Consider the following 15202-nt stretch of genomic DNA (forward strand, 5'->3'; position numbering starts at 1 on the left):
ATGATGACAGTAGTAGGGGAGGGGTTAAAATAGTGCCTATTGCTTTATAATGCGTTGCTGTAGACTAAACGTTTGTGTCCCCCCCAAATCCACACGATGAAGTCCTAACCCCCCAAGGGATGGTGTCAGGAGGGGATCAGGGCATGAGCGGAGCCTCGTGATGGGGTGGGTGTCCTTTGGAAAGAGCTCCCTGGCCCCTCACCATCTGAGGAGTCTCTCTGAACGGGGAGGCAGGTGCTCACCGACGCCGAAAGTGCCTTGACCTCGGACATCCAGCCTCCAGGACTGTGGGAAATAAAGGTCTGCTGTTTATAACCCGCTCAGTCTGTAGGACTGAGTTAGAGCAGCCCCAGGGGGTTAAGACAAGGATTCAACTCTTACCAAGTATAATAAAATTTGAGGCAGAGATGGGAGGGGAGATGTTTTGCGAAAAAAACTAGAACTAAATAATAAACCGTAGTGGCTTGATCTAGAAAAAAATAGCCATTAATGGGGGGGGGGAAGCTAGAGCCATTTTCACATTAAACAAGATAAGCCATTCTAAACCAGTTACATAAAAACCTTTCAGCTCAAATGCAGGCTTCCAGGCAAATAAAAAATGTCCTCTTCTCCGACCATGTGAGTTTCCCTGAGTCCCTGCCATCCGGCCTTCTTTTGTTTCCTTTCATTCCAGCACAGAACAATCTTTCACATCAGGAATCTACAGACTGATGGCGTGATCTGCTGAGTGGCTGTAGCCCAGAACATTCTGGTGTACCCAGAGCCTGGCCACCAGCCCCCATCGCCTCAGGAGTTCCCAGGCCACCTGCAGACACCCGGTAAAGGGCATCACGACCTGGGCCAGGGCTTCCTCCCCGGGACAGCCCTAGGACGGCCTTCGAAGGAGCCTGACGGGGATAAAGTCACCCTGCAGCCTATGCAGAGCCCAGTAGGGGGGCTGGCTCGTGACAGACGTCTCCTGCTCGTCACCTCGCGGCAAGGCCAGCGCCACCTCCCGGGGGCCCTGCCATCCGGACACCCATGTGGGCCCCAAGAAGAGCAGCCTGGCCCACGGGCACCTGCGGGACTGGTTACCACGTGCACCTCAGCCCCACGACTTCTGCGGACCCTCCCACACCCCAGACGCTCGCTGCCTCCCTCCTGGGCTGCCAGGAGCACAGTCCTCGCAGGTGTGAGAGCAGGAGTCTCCCGCCAGCGGGCAGGCCTCCTCAGAGGCTCCAGGGAAGACCCGCCCACGCGATAAGAAGTTAGCTGTTATTTTAAGGGGTGGTCAGGTCACCTTCAACTTTATTACAGGCAAGCGTGGCTTCTCCCAGGACTCATCGTTCTGATGTCTCAGGGCTCCTGTGATGTGGTGTGAAGTTAGCAGAAACCACAGACTGCCCAGTAAGATGCGTCTTCTCTGAATTTAATCAGATGAAACAGTGGCTATTGGAACATCACAGACTCCAAACGCTTGAACAAATACCAGCTTTAACAAGCCTTTGTTGGGACCCCAAACGCAAGCGACATTCACACTTCCACTTAGAACAATCGATAAACAAGTAATTTCGTGCAATAAACATTTAGTAAATATTTTTTAAAGCATGAATAAAAATGAATTCTACTGTGTAATAGTGACTGTTTTCCTGAGTCTAGTGCCAACCACAAGACGGACCATTACAACCATGTGGTTGCTTTCAACCAGCTCAGCTGACCGCGCTGGCCTGGGTTTGGCTGAGACCATGATGTGCTCTGTGACCTTTTCCTCTGCACACCCTGCACCCACCCAGCCCTCACCTCTGCACCCTCATCCCCACCCAGCCCCCTCCTCTGCACCGACCCCCAACCAGCCCCCACCTCTGCACCCTCACCCCCACCCAATAAAACTTTACTGACAACCCAGGCAGCTGACCCTGCTGGTTGTGATTGCTGCTGAGACCATGAAAAAGCTCTGTTTGTTCTGTTTTGAAGAAGACCCAGGGCAAACTTCATCCCCCTGCACATTTACTGCATTTAACAAACAATTTTCCTACTACGTGCCACCTACTACGTGCCAGGCACAGCTGTGTGCAATGTTGAGTCAGCTGCAGTGACTCGGTTTCCTATTTCCAGGCCCTTCCCCTTGTCCTCGAGCAGATGCCGTCAGCAGGAGAGGCTACGTGGTGAAAGAGGCCACATGGCCCGCCCTTCCAACCAGATCAGGGGCTGGGTCTTAGCCATCCCATACATATTTTCACAAACATGAAAAGTGGGTTTTGGGGTTTCAGGAGAGAAGGCCTGGAAATCACTGGTCAGGACTGGACATCACCGTGGTTCTGATGGCTGGCATGTGGGACAGAGCCCAGGCCTGCTAACGTCAGCTGGCGTCTGCTTCCTTCCCCTGGATCAGCCATCAGGCCTACCCAGGTTCTGGGAGATGACATTAATTCGAAGGGGTGATGGTATCCAAAGATGCCGATACACGTGGGACCTTACTGTCTTGACGGTGTCTGCAGACTGGTTCTGTGATAAGGATGCTCCCAGCTGCTGTTTGCGTTCAGAGCCATGGCACGTATGCTCCGTGTCCCCCATGTGTCTGGGTCCCTCCATCCGCTCTGTGGGGGGCTCACTCAGGTGGGCAGGCCGCTTCTCACATCACTAGCGATGGACACCGGGCTGAAGCCCCAGGATGTGCTGGCCCTGCTGGCAAGGGGAAGAGGACCCCACAAACACCCCCCCCCCCCCGCCAGGGGAGCTAGCACCGGCCCTGAGGCCCTGGGTCATCTCTGACCACCAGGATGCCTCCCGGGGCAACACGGCTGTGGGGATACCAGGTAGAATGTGTCCTCCCCGCCCAACTATGAGCTCCAAGCAGGGTGGGTCTCCTCCAGACACAAGCGCAGTGAGAGGCGCACAGACAGGTGGCAGGCCCATAGGACCAGGCGTGAGCTCTGTGGGGGTAGGGGGAGCCAGGATGGGAATGGGCTGGGTCCATGTCCTCACCTGTGGACCCGGGGTCGTCTCTGGAGATGAGCCACCTCTGCTCGAGAAAGGGGTCAGCACCACTCAGAGGCACACGGGGTCACCATCACCACGACGTTACGTCAGGACCCCTGGTGCGGGGCCTTCTAGGGCCCAACATGGTGTATAACCCCCAGACTTCAGTGACCACCCACCAAAGCCGACTCCACTGACTAAAAGGAGAGACCATTCTAGGACACACGGGACGAGAGGGCGCATCAGTCGTGACGAGGACCGTGGCCGAGGCTAGGCGTCCAAGGCAGAGGTGGAAACCACACAGAGGCCCCGTTCTGGCAGGAGCCTCCCCAGTCCCCCGGTCAATGCTCCACGCAGAGCTCCACTAACGTTCCTTAACTTGTCCCAAGGCAACTAACTCCTGGTGACATCACATACTCTTTTTGTCATTAAAAATTGGGCTTCCCTTTTGAAATCACCTCAGTTAGAAAGAAGGAGGACCCTCTATGTTTCCTGCATTTGTTTTCAGGATTTGTAAGTTTGGGGGTTGGACTTCCTTATCCCTTGACACCAGAAACAGGAGGCGAGGAACACAATGCCAGGCATCCAAGCCCCAGAGGCCGTCTCCCAGCCCCACTGCGGCCCCGGCCCCAGCCCCCCAGAGCAGGGGGCAGCACCACTCAGAGGCACAAAGGGCTGAAGGCAGGTGACCCCCCCACACACACCCCTGGGCAGCCACACAGGCCGCCCTGGGCACGGGGTGGGAAGTGCGATCAGCACCTCCACACCAGAACAGCCCCCCCCCCCCCGTGGCGGTTAGCAGGAGCCCCAGGGACACCAGAGCGTCACTGTGAGGGCCCAACACTAACTGTCACAGAGCCACAGCCCATGGAAGCAGGCCAAGGTCTACTCACTGAGCCCGAGCAGGGGGCGTGTCGCTAAATCGGATCCAGACCTTCCCAGGAACCATGAAATCATCATTTGCAGGGAAACAGACAGTCAGTAGCTGCCGACACCAAGACAGATCGACGCTGGGATCGTCTGTCAGGGTCTAAAGCAGCCGTCACACAAATGCTTCAGGGGGCAACTACAAACACTCCTGAAACTAAAGAAGAAAAAAAGATGTAGAAGATACAAAAAAAAAAAAAAAGATACAAAAAGAAATCAAATGGGAATCACATAACGAAAACTAAAATCACCTGAATTAAAACTCAGGGAATGGGTTCAATAGCAGAATGAGTATTATAGAAGAAAGAACCAATGAATTTGAAAACAGAACAACAGAAAATACCCAACTGGAACACCTGAGAGAAACAAACTAAAAAATAAAATGAAGGGGAGGATATAGCTCAGTGGTAAAGCGCATGCTTGGCATGCACGAGGTCTTGGGTTCAATCCCCAGTATCTCCATTAAAAAAATAATAATAATAAATAAACCTAATTACCCTCCCCACCCCAAAAGATAAAATAACAAAAAAGAAATAAATGTCTTCCTTTCAAAAAGAGTAAGTAAGTAAAAAGAAATAAGAAAATGAACAGAGTCTCGGGAACTCGCAGGACTGCGGCAAATAAGCGAAGTCATGTCAGTGATGTCTCAGGACAAGAGGAGAGTGGGGCTGAAAAACTATTAGACGAAACCGTGGCTGGAAACTTCCCAAATTTGGTGAAAGACACAACCGCAGATTCAAGAAGCCAAGAAAACCCCAAACAGAATGACCCCAAAGAACTCCATTCTGGATGCATCATCAGTAGACTGGGGAAACGAAAGACAACAGTGATGCAGTGGCAGAAACGAGGCGGGACCTACAGGGCCACCAGCTCCAGTGACGGCCCATTTCCTGCCCCAAACCCCGAGGCCAGACAGGCGGGGCTCCATGCTTTTCAAATACTGAAAGAGATGAGCTGCCAATTGTGAATTCTTTATTTAGTGAAAATACCTTTGAGGAACGAAGGGAAAGACATCCTCAGAAGGAAAACTACGAGAATTTGCCACCAGCAGACCTGCCCTTAAAAAATGGGAGAGAACGGGTTCCAAACAGAAAGAAGAGAAGAGAAAGAAGGAGGCCTGGAACTTCAGAAAGGAAAGGAGAACAGGAGATGGGCAGAAATCAGAGTACAGTGGGCTTCCTCCTTACGGTCCTTAAATCACATCTGACGGTTGAGGGGAAAACCGCCACGTTGCAAAGACAGGCCACGTGAGGAGGTAAATTTTTATTTTTTAAGCAAAAATAAGAAAAACAAAAACAAAACAAAAATATATACACATATAGAAAACAACACACCTCATGTCATCGTATGTAGAGAAAAACTTAACTATATTTTAAAAGTGAGGAGGGCGACAGGCTCACACCGCACAGCGCAGGGGCCGTATTCAGCATCTTGTAGTGACTTGTGGTGGAAAAGAACGTGAAAACGAACATACGCGTGTTCATGCATGACTGGAGCACTGTGCTGCGCACCAGAAGCTGACACACCACTATAAACTGACTAGACTTCAATAAAAATACATATACATACAAGAAAAAAGAAGTGGGGAGGGAAAGGACGTACATGGGAGGGTTCTGGCCACCCCTCAGAGCAGGCTCGGTAAGTTACGGACGTGGAGTGTATCTGGAGCAAACACCAGGAAAATGATACAAAGCAGTACGCTCGGAAACACCATAAATAAATCAAGATGGAATTTTACAGAATGTTCAAGTAACCACAGGGAGGCAAGAAAGAGACAGAGCAACAAGAAACAAAGAGAAGAAACAAAAAGCAGGTAATAAAACAGCCTGCTTCAGCTCCAACACACTAATCATTTCAGTGTAAATGGTCTACACTGTGTAGCACAGGGAACTATATTCAGTTTCTTATAATAATACATAACGCAAAATAATTTGGAATTAAAATATATATGTATGCATGTAGAATTGAATCACTTTGCTGTACACCTGAAACTAGCGTTGTAAATCAACCACACTTCGATAAAAATTTTTAAAAACTGTAAATGGCCTAAACACATCAATTAAAAGACAGACATCAGTAGAATGAATCAAAAAAACAGGCACACACATACAACCCAACTCCACACTGCCTTCAAACAGCCTACCTCCAGAAGTGCGAGGTATCCCAAGGGAGACAGGCAGGAGGGGGCTTCCCCACGGCCAGCGCCTCCCGGGCCCGGACGGACCCCTCCCGGCGGGGAGAGGCGTAGGCGTGCTGGTTCACACCTTTCTCTGCTAGTGACACCCACACCACTGTGTCACAGGAGGGGAGCGGGGCGGAGATGGTGGAAGCAAACCGGGAGAAGAGCAGGAAAGACACCACCACGTGGGTAAGAGCACCCGCCCACACACATGCCTTTGGCAGTTTGCTCCCTTGACCCGGACTTAAGACGTGTGGCCGCACTGGGCAGTCGGGAGCTCCAGCACACTCTGTCTCAGCACAGCTCCCAGCCCCCACCCTGCGTGCACGAGTAACTGTGTCCACAGAGGGCAGGTGGCCACCAGCGGGCCACCACATTCTGGCAGGGAGCAGAGGCGACGAGCCGCTTAGGTCTTAGGAGTCCGCTGCCAGTTCAGAGCTAAGGTCACAGCCGTGGCTCAGGGGTCGCTGGAGAGTCACCCCATGGAGCAAACAGGCGTCTGCTGCGTCCTCTCCCCAGAGCCTGAAGGCCGCACACAGCTGCCAAACAGGGTGTTGAGGGCACTGTAGAAACCTCCCCCTTTGGACGCTTTTGTGAGAAAGAAGAGAAACACCAGCAAGCCCTCAAAGGGGTTTAAGGGCCTTGGTAATTTAAAAATAAAAAAATTAATCTGAACTTTGGGTAAGTTTGCACAATATTACACAGAACACAAAAAAATTGTAGGGTACACTTGCACTTGGCTATAACTCTCGTAAGTATATAAATAATTAGAATTTATTTTCATCTATTAAACTTTGGGACACTACTAAATTTTTTTATGATTCTTTCCCCACAAAGCATCATTTGTTTTTTGCCTGCGATGAAAGGCATCAGATTTTTTTTTCAAATAAACAAAGCAGCCTAGTTTTCCACACATTAGGGGAAATAATCACTGGAGGCAAAGGGGAAACAGATTTCTCTTAGAAAGTTGTCCCTGTTACGTTATCTACAAGACCCTGAGCAAATGAGTTCCTCTGAACCTCTGCTATCCAGTTTGTGACACAGGGTCTATGAAGACGCCCACACTCAGGAGACTGCCAGAAGCATCAGCGGAAATAGCCCAAGGAGCGCTTTCGGATCCGCGCGGCCCCGGGCAGACGCGCGGTGGCCGCCTGTGCCCGGGGGAGGCCGTCTGTCTTCTGTGCTTTAATCGCTGACGGACCAGGAGAAACAAAGGGTTTTATTCTCCTTGGTCTTGTGTTACGTACTCACAGACTGATCTGATTTTCAAAAACCAATACACAACTTCCCAAAACACACCAATTACTAATTCTGTATCTTTTAGTAACTTCCTAACACACAGTTCACTGATTCTTTGGACAAATAATCTGGGATCTTTAATTTATATAGATTTTTACAGAAAATTTATAAAGAGTTTGGAAACCTGTAAAGATCTTATCCTGGGCCATTCCATCCAGGGTCAGGTCCTGTGTAACAGTCAAGGAGTCTGTTATAAATAAGATGATAAACCCAGATTCTTTATTGATTCTCCTTTCAAAACCAAATGGAAAATTCATGCACAGACCCTAAATCTTCAGTGCCACAAATTTCGTATGGAAGCGACTTGGCAATCCTGACACAGGTCAGTCACCAGGGCCGTGAGTCACTGAATGTGGCCAACTCAGCACACTTTCAACAGTTTGGGGATCTGGAAACGAACTGTCTTGGCATTTAAAAAAAGATTTTTAGAAATTAATGACACACACCACTTTGTTTTGCTGGGGAGGTGGTGACGATAAACAACAACCCCAGGAGGCTGAGGCCTTGGTCTTGTTCACACAGGGGGCAGTCAAGTAACTGAAACCTGGAAACCTGACGCTCCCTAAGTGTCCCCTCTTTCTTTCTTTCACTCACTCAACTCAGAGACACCAAGACTCAGGACAGGGCAGACACGCGTCCCAAAGCCCTCACCTCCGCCACATCTGGAGGCTGGCATCACATGGAACTTGCAGAAACGCAGGGCTGGACAGGAACTGAGGGTCCACGAGGTCCGGTCGCCCTGCAGCATGGGTGTGAGTCCTTATGAGTGTCCACGGGACACCTCCAGGGACAGACACGCGGCTTCCTCAGGGTGGTCCACGTGGTCTCAGGTCCAGCTGTGACTCCTCGCCCCACAGCTTCCACCGGCTGACCCGAGAGGGCCTCAAGACACACCCACTCCCTCTTCTGAACCTGAAGACAAGTTCCAGGTCCCTCCTGGGTTCTCTCAGAGCTGATCGACCACCCCTCCGAGAAACGAGCTGGGCCACCTCAGTGTCCTCCCGTCTGCCCTGCGGCCCAGGTGTGCTCTGACCCACAGCCAGGTGAGCAGGTCCCCCCCGCCAGGCCCTCCAGGCAACCACGTACCGTGTGACAGAGGCTAAGGTGGTACCAACATTTAAGTTGTTGTGGTGCAAAGCTGGTCTGAGGAAGAGGAGCTGCTAGTCAGGCCATGTCCCCGCAGAGGGTGGCGGCTCATGTCCAGGGTGCAGTTCATCTGCAGGGCCGGGTTACGGGCCCTTGAAGGACCCCCGACGTGCTGTCAAATCCCACCTCCAGCTTCCCACGAGCCTCCCCAACGCAGACTTCTGCCACCCGGTGCGTGCTCACCTTCTTCAGTGCCTATTTTTAACACACTTTAAATCTGCAGCTTTCTCCCCAGTTTACAGGGGAAGCCCCGGGTGAGGGTGTGGGACCCCAGGATCTAGTGCTGACACCACAGGGGGGAGCCGGACCCGGCGGGCACAGCCGCACAGCAGCCTCACGTTGGGGGCAGGAAGCGCCGCTCAGAGAACTGGGGATCCCCAAGGCACAAGACCTGCAGTGGGCCAGACACCCGAGGTAACAGATGAGGTAGGGGCAGAGCATCCCTCGGTCCGCCCAGCCCGCCACGCAGGGTCCCCCGGGAGGTCCAGCCTCCAGGACCCTGACTCCGCCACAGGCCCTGACATGAGGGAGAAGGACCCGCGGGTCACCCCCAGGGGAGCCCCCACCCATCAAACTCTCGTCCACCACCTTCTCCCCACATTCCGGCCGGTGGGCCGAGTCCTCTCCTTCACTGACTAATCCCCTCAAAGGCCAGATCTACGCCAGTCCCCCTTCACGTCCTTAACGGCCAGAAGTGGGTTTAAAACTGGGGGCCTAGGAAACACGTGTGGAAGGAGCAGAGGGATGAGGGCCTGGACAGGCTGAGGGCCAGGCAGGACCCACGGAGCCCAGCGGGGACCTTCCTGGCGGCCCCTCTCCCCACCTTCTCCCCCCCACCTCCCGAAAGGACCCGCTGGGGATGAACTGACAGCCGACCCTCCAGGGCGCCCCCGACAGCAGCTCCAGGCTGGCCCGATTAGGGACTTGCATCCATTCCCAGGATGACTCCTTACCAGGACACTTGCCTCAACACTCCAAGGAAAGCTTCCTAATGATGGTGACAGGTTGAGTTTTCAGGACAGACGGTGGAAGAGCCCTGAGGGCCATGGGATGCCCCCGCACCTCGAGTCTCCCACCTCCAGCCTCCCCTGCCCAACCCCCTGCCCTGTCTCACCACAGCCCGGGGGCTATCGGGAAGATGCGGAGTCTTGTGGGGTCTGTTTCTGCTACATACTGACACCCAGCGCGCACCCCCCTCCTTAAATCGCCAGTAGAATAAGGGTGGTTTCACTCTGGAACCAAGGACGTTTCGTTCACTTGCATAACCATTTTCAGAAGGAATAAAAAAGCATGCTTATTTTAAAATAACGTGCACACCCTCATGCCCTGTTCCGGGCCCTCTCCTCAGCACTGCCACACCCCCAGCCTTGCTACCTTTCCGATAAATTCTCATCTGTCACTGTGATTTACTGAAATCCCTGGGGTGAGAGTGGCTGCCCCTGATGCGGGAGCCAAGGGCTCAGGGGTTAGGGCTGGAGGGAGACAGTTCTCACTACAACCTTGTATGCAGCTAGAATTCTTAAACAGGCACATGATCACTTTCACAGCAGCATGTTTTTAGGTAAAACAAAAATGAAATAAAACCTAGACATCACAGTCCCCGAAGAGCCCTGCCAAAGTGGGTGCCCGGGGAGCCCCGTCCAAAAGGGCTCCGCAGTCTCCAGCCGAGACAGGGGCCGTCCGCCAGCCTGCCCTGTGTGCGGGGAGGCAGGGTCCCCCTGCCCCGGGACTGGGGGACAGGCTGGCTGACCACCCACGGCAGAGTGACAGGCGGTAAGAGGCTCGCACTAAGTGTGGACTGAGGCGCAGCTTTCCAGGGCGGGGGTGGGGGGTGCCCAGCCCTCCTGTGCTGGGACCTGTGTGGGCAGAACTGCCCTGGCTATTTCAGCTAAATCTCCGCTGCCCCTGGGCTTCAGGAAGCCCTGGGCGGTTGGGCTGCTGTGCCTGCCCGACAGTCCAGCAGGCAGGCACTGTGGGCGGATCAGTGTCTGGGGCAGGCCAGCCCTCGCACCTGGGCCTCCGGACTGGAAAGCAGAAGTGTTCTGCACAGGATGCTCGAACCCTAAGAACTGCCCCTTGTGCATCTCAAGTTCCAGTTCGACAGGGTGTCCTGTGTTTTCTCCGGCAACCCCACCTCTGATGTACATGCTGATCTTAGCTTCACCACAAACGGGTAAGAAGGTGGACGTGTTACCTCCTTGCCCGTGGGGACCCTGGGGGACGGCGTCTCATTCACAGAGTCACCGGGGCCAAAGCCCGCGTGAGGGCCCCACCCACGGGGGCCCCACCGCGGCCCATGCCCACACAGAGTCTGGTACAGGGCGGGGAGGGGGGAGGAGAGGAGCTGCGGAGGACGAGCTGGCCTGAGGTGACACAGATTGTGACAGGCAGAGATTTGGAGGAAGAATGCTTGAGGCAGAGAGATTATTAGCATGAAAATCAGCCAGAGAATCAGGAAAGCACAAGGGAAGGGGTGTGAGAGGAGCCCCCCCACCGCCCCGGGAAGGCGGGTGAGGTGCAGCGGGAGGCCGGGGAAGGAGGGCAGGCAGGGGGCAGCTCCCAGAAGACCTGGGACTCGGGGCCCTTCACCCGGCCCCCAGACCCCACAGGCACGCCCAGCTTCACAGACACCAGGGAGGCTCACAGAGGGCCCCAGCTGCTCCAGGTCGAGGGGAGAGAGGTGGGCTGGGCACTCGGCTCCCAGGGAAGCGCTGCCAGCCTCTGAGAAGCAGAGGTGAGGTCCTGCATCCGTGTTCTAGAAAAATTCCTTGTAGGAGTCAAACTGTCAGGGTCAAGGTGAGAACTGAAGGCCCAAGCTGGGCTCCTGGGGGGAGCGGAGGGAGGGGCAAGGTCCTCGCGTGCACCTGACCTTCACCCTCACCCAGCGCCATGGGACCCCTCAGGCTGCCTCCCACACCGACCACCAATTACCCCCACCCCACCCCCACACACACGCGGTCAGAGCAACAGCCTGGCCCGGCCCAAGCTGCAGGCCTGGTCGATGGCCGAAGGTCGATGGGCCCTGGCCCGCCCGCGGCTCTCTCAGCGGAGCGCAGGGAACACGCCCCATATTTCTCCACGCTGCCCTGTCAGCCCTTCTGCAGCGCTCTGATTCCCCGAGGCCCCCGCGCCGGCGTGATCTACAGTCTTCCTGACACTTCACCTTCCTCTGCTGAAAAATTCATCCCAGTCCTAATGGGGGATGCTCTCCCGAGTGCGGGGGCGCGAGATTGACTCCGCCGCGTGACACGGCTGCCATTCACCCACCCTCCCCGGCGCGGGCCGAGGGGCGCCAGCCGCCAATCACCAGAAGGCTGCTGGAAGCCTCGCCAACCCTGGCGGCCTCCTGCCTGTACTCTCCATCCGGGCTTCACCTTTACTGCTTCTCTTTGTTTTTAAAGGGCCTCTTTTGGTCTTCCTGAAATTTCACCAGCATAATGAGAAGGTTTTTCTCATTTTCAGAGTACTTACACCTTTTTTTAAAGACTATTTTCACAGTTTTATGTCTGGCGAGTCACAGGACCACCGTGACTGACTGACCCTGACAGAGGAGGAGGAGCAGGGCCGCCGGGGCCCTCAGTGTCATGGCCCCCTCCTCCCAGGGTCTTGTGAAAATGCAGATCTGGACCCAACACTCCCCCAGCCCTTCAGTGGCTGCTCCCCATGCCCAGCCTCAGCCTTAAATGCCCTCCATCCGGGAAGTCCTGCTTGTCCTGGGACCTGGTGCAAAGGCGGGTAGTCACCGCCCCGGCCCAGCTGTCCACAGACGCCCGCACCACGCCCAGCCCCGCGCTGCACTGGCCCCCACTGCCCCCTCCTGCGTTATGTGTTCATCCTGGAGCCCTCCACCTGCCAGCTCCTCCAGCAGAGCAGGCCAGAGAGCAGGGAACCCTCACATGCAGAGGTTAGGCCGCCTCCATCCGCAGCCACGCGCCTATCAGTCCCTCAAGGCCACACCTCCCTGGCCACACCCCCGTCAGTCCCTCAAGGCCACACCCTCCCTGGCCACGACCCCTCCCAACCATGTCCCAAATAGCCTCAACCGTGAGCAACCCGGAGAAGATGCCTTATTAATAGATCGCAGAATGTCAAGGTCTCACCTCTAGTCAAAAACACAAAGGCAAATCATGCGCCGGCAGAGGGCCTGCTGTGCGGCACACAGAGTGAGGGAGGCCAGAAACCTAAACAAGACAGAACCCCCAGCCCTCCTGCACTGCTGGTGGGAATGTAGTTTGGTGTAGCCGTTATGGAAAACAGTATGGAAATTTCTTAAAAAAACTGAAAATAGACATCATATAATCCAGCCATCCCACTCACTCCTGGGCATATATCCAGAAAAAGAGAAAACTCTAATTTGAAAAGGTACATGCACCCCAGTGTTCATAGCAGCACTGTTTACATTAGCCAAGACACAGAAGCAACCTAAATGTTCATCAACAGAGGACTGGATAAAGAAGTTGTGATACACACACACACACACACACACACACATACACACAATGGAACACTATTCAGCCATAAAAAAGAATAAAATAATGCCGTTTGCAGCAACATGGATGGACCTACAGATTATCATATTAAGTGTAGTAAATCAGAAGAAGAAAAGTATCATATGGTATCACTTACATGTGGAATCTAAAAAAAAAAAAAAGACACAAACGAACTTATTTATAAAACAGAAACAGACCCACAGACCTAGAAAACAAACTATGGTTACCAGGGGAAGGGGTGGGAAGGGATAAATTGGGAGTTCGGGATTAGCAGATACTAACTACTGTGTATAAAACCAAAAAACAACAAGGTCCTACTGTACAGCACAGGGAACTATATTCAAAACCTTATAATAACCTATAATGAAAAACATGTGAAAAGGAATATATATGCATATAAACGAGCCTCTATGCTGTACACCAGAAACTAACAACATTGTAAATTGACTGTACTTCAATGAAAAAAGGAACCCCCACCCCAAACCTCTCACATAAACAAAGGCTCAAAGAATCCACAGCTCTGTCCCCCAGAGTCACACGCTTAAGCCCTAACCCAGCACCTCAGAGTGGGACCGTGCCGGCAGACAGTGCCTCTACAGAGGTGATTAAGGCAGCCGAGGCCATCAGGGTGGGGCCCTGATTCAGGAGGACCAGTGTCCTCAGGACACACCGGCACACAGGGACGACCACATGAGGACCTGGGAGAAGCCACGGAGAGAGGCCTGGAAGGAACTGGCCCTGTGACTCCTGGCTCTGGCTGGAGCCCCGGAGCTATGAGGGACACACTTCTACTGTTCACGCTGCCATCCACGGTGTTTGTCACGGGGACCAGAACAGCCTAAGATGGCGCCAGGTGCCTCGCACGGCACGGGTCCAGGCCCCTCCCTGCGTCTCCAAGGAGGGCTGGGCTTGGGAGACGCCAAGGGCCAAGGGCACAGAGGCACCAGGCCGCGGAAGATCACAGCAGACGGCACATCTGGGGCTGAGGGAGGGTCTGCACAGTGTTTTTTAGTCTGACTGGGAAAATTAATTCAAATTGGGCTGTGTCAAGCACCCCCCGGTGGCCTGAAACCTGGAGAAAGGACCATAAACAAAGTGCACTGATAAATGACAGGGTATTAAGCTGTGAGGAGGTGTCCAGCGGGGAGCCCAGGGGACCAGGTCTTATTTAACATCTTCATTAGTGATCTGGAAGGAGCAGTAAACAGCACATTAATTAAATTTCCAGATGATACTAAATTTGGAGGTGCTACAGAAAGTCAGTGAGGACAGAGAAATGCTACAGATGGGACCCAGAAAGGTTGGTCGGGAGCGTAAGAAACAATCCAGGATTCAGCTTCCAAAAAAAAGAAGCTAATTAAAATTAAAACCTCGCCCTGCATTCTGGAACTCCACAGAAGCCCTGAACGTGCATTAACAGCAGGATTAAACTGCAACACCCCCGCCTCACAGCAGCACGACTCCCAACGGCCAAGGCGTGGAAGCAGCCCCGGTGCCGCCAATGGTGAGTGGGTGAGAAGGGCTGGTGTACACGTGTACACACATGGCGGTTGTTGCCCAGCCAGAGAGGGAGGGCATCCTGCCACGAGCGACAAGGATGGACCTTGAGCGAGCTGTGCGAAGTGAAATGAGTCAGACGGAGAAAGACAGGTCCCGTGTGGCCTCACTTACAGGGGGTCTGAAGAGGACGAGCCCCCAGACACAGAGAACAGGACGGTGGTGGCCAGAGGCACGGGTCGGGGGAGGACTGGGTGAAGGGGGTCAAGAGATCCAAACCTCCAGCTATAAGGTAAGTGGGTCCCGGGATGCGGTGCACAGCACAGCGACTGTCGTTAACAATACCTCTCGTGTATTTGAAAGTCGCTGAGAGAGTTTCCATCACAAGAAAAATGTTTAACTGCAGGAGGAGATGGATGTTAACTGACTGTGGTGACCGCTTCATGAAATACACATCTGAAACCAACACAGTGTTACACATCAATTACATCTCAGTAAGCTGAAAACGATCTTAATGAACGAAAAACTGGACACTCACCTAAAGCACTGGGCACATGAGCATCAAACGGTGGATGGCACTGTCGCCAGCATCACCACATTTCTTGTATGTAGACAGGGTGACGGTGACGGCGCTGGGAGCCGTCAACACGCGACTGGTCCGAGGATCCGCCACGAGCCCTGGGGTGGGGGCCTTGACCCAAGTCCT

At 53.7% G+C, this 15202-nt stretch overlaps 1 protein-coding gene across 3 annotated transcripts in view; it reads right to left on the bottom strand.

Annotated features, from left to right (window-relative positions):
• EIPR1 (EARP complex and GARP complex interacting protein 1) overlaps positions 1-15202 on the bottom strand; it is a 77207-nt gene that overhangs the window by 43071 nt on the left and 18934 nt on the right. Inside the window, exon 1 of one of the 3 annotated variants that reach the window (XM_074341605.1) lies at positions 2458-3602. The exons of the other annotated variants lie outside the window; for them this stretch is intronic. The gene's annotated coding sequence lies outside the window, so the exon portion shown is untranslated. Of the gene's footprint in view, positions 1-2457; positions 3603-15202 lie in introns of those variants that run through there. 3 annotated transcript variants of the gene reach the window in all.

Source organism: Camelus bactrianus, chromosome 15 (genome assembly GCF_048773025.1).
Source record: "Camelus bactrianus isolate YW-2024 breed Bactrian camel chromosome 15, ASM4877302v1, whole genome shotgun sequence".
NCBI classification, from domain to species: domain Eukaryota; kingdom Metazoa; phylum Chordata; class Mammalia; order Artiodactyla; family Camelidae; genus Camelus; species Camelus bactrianus.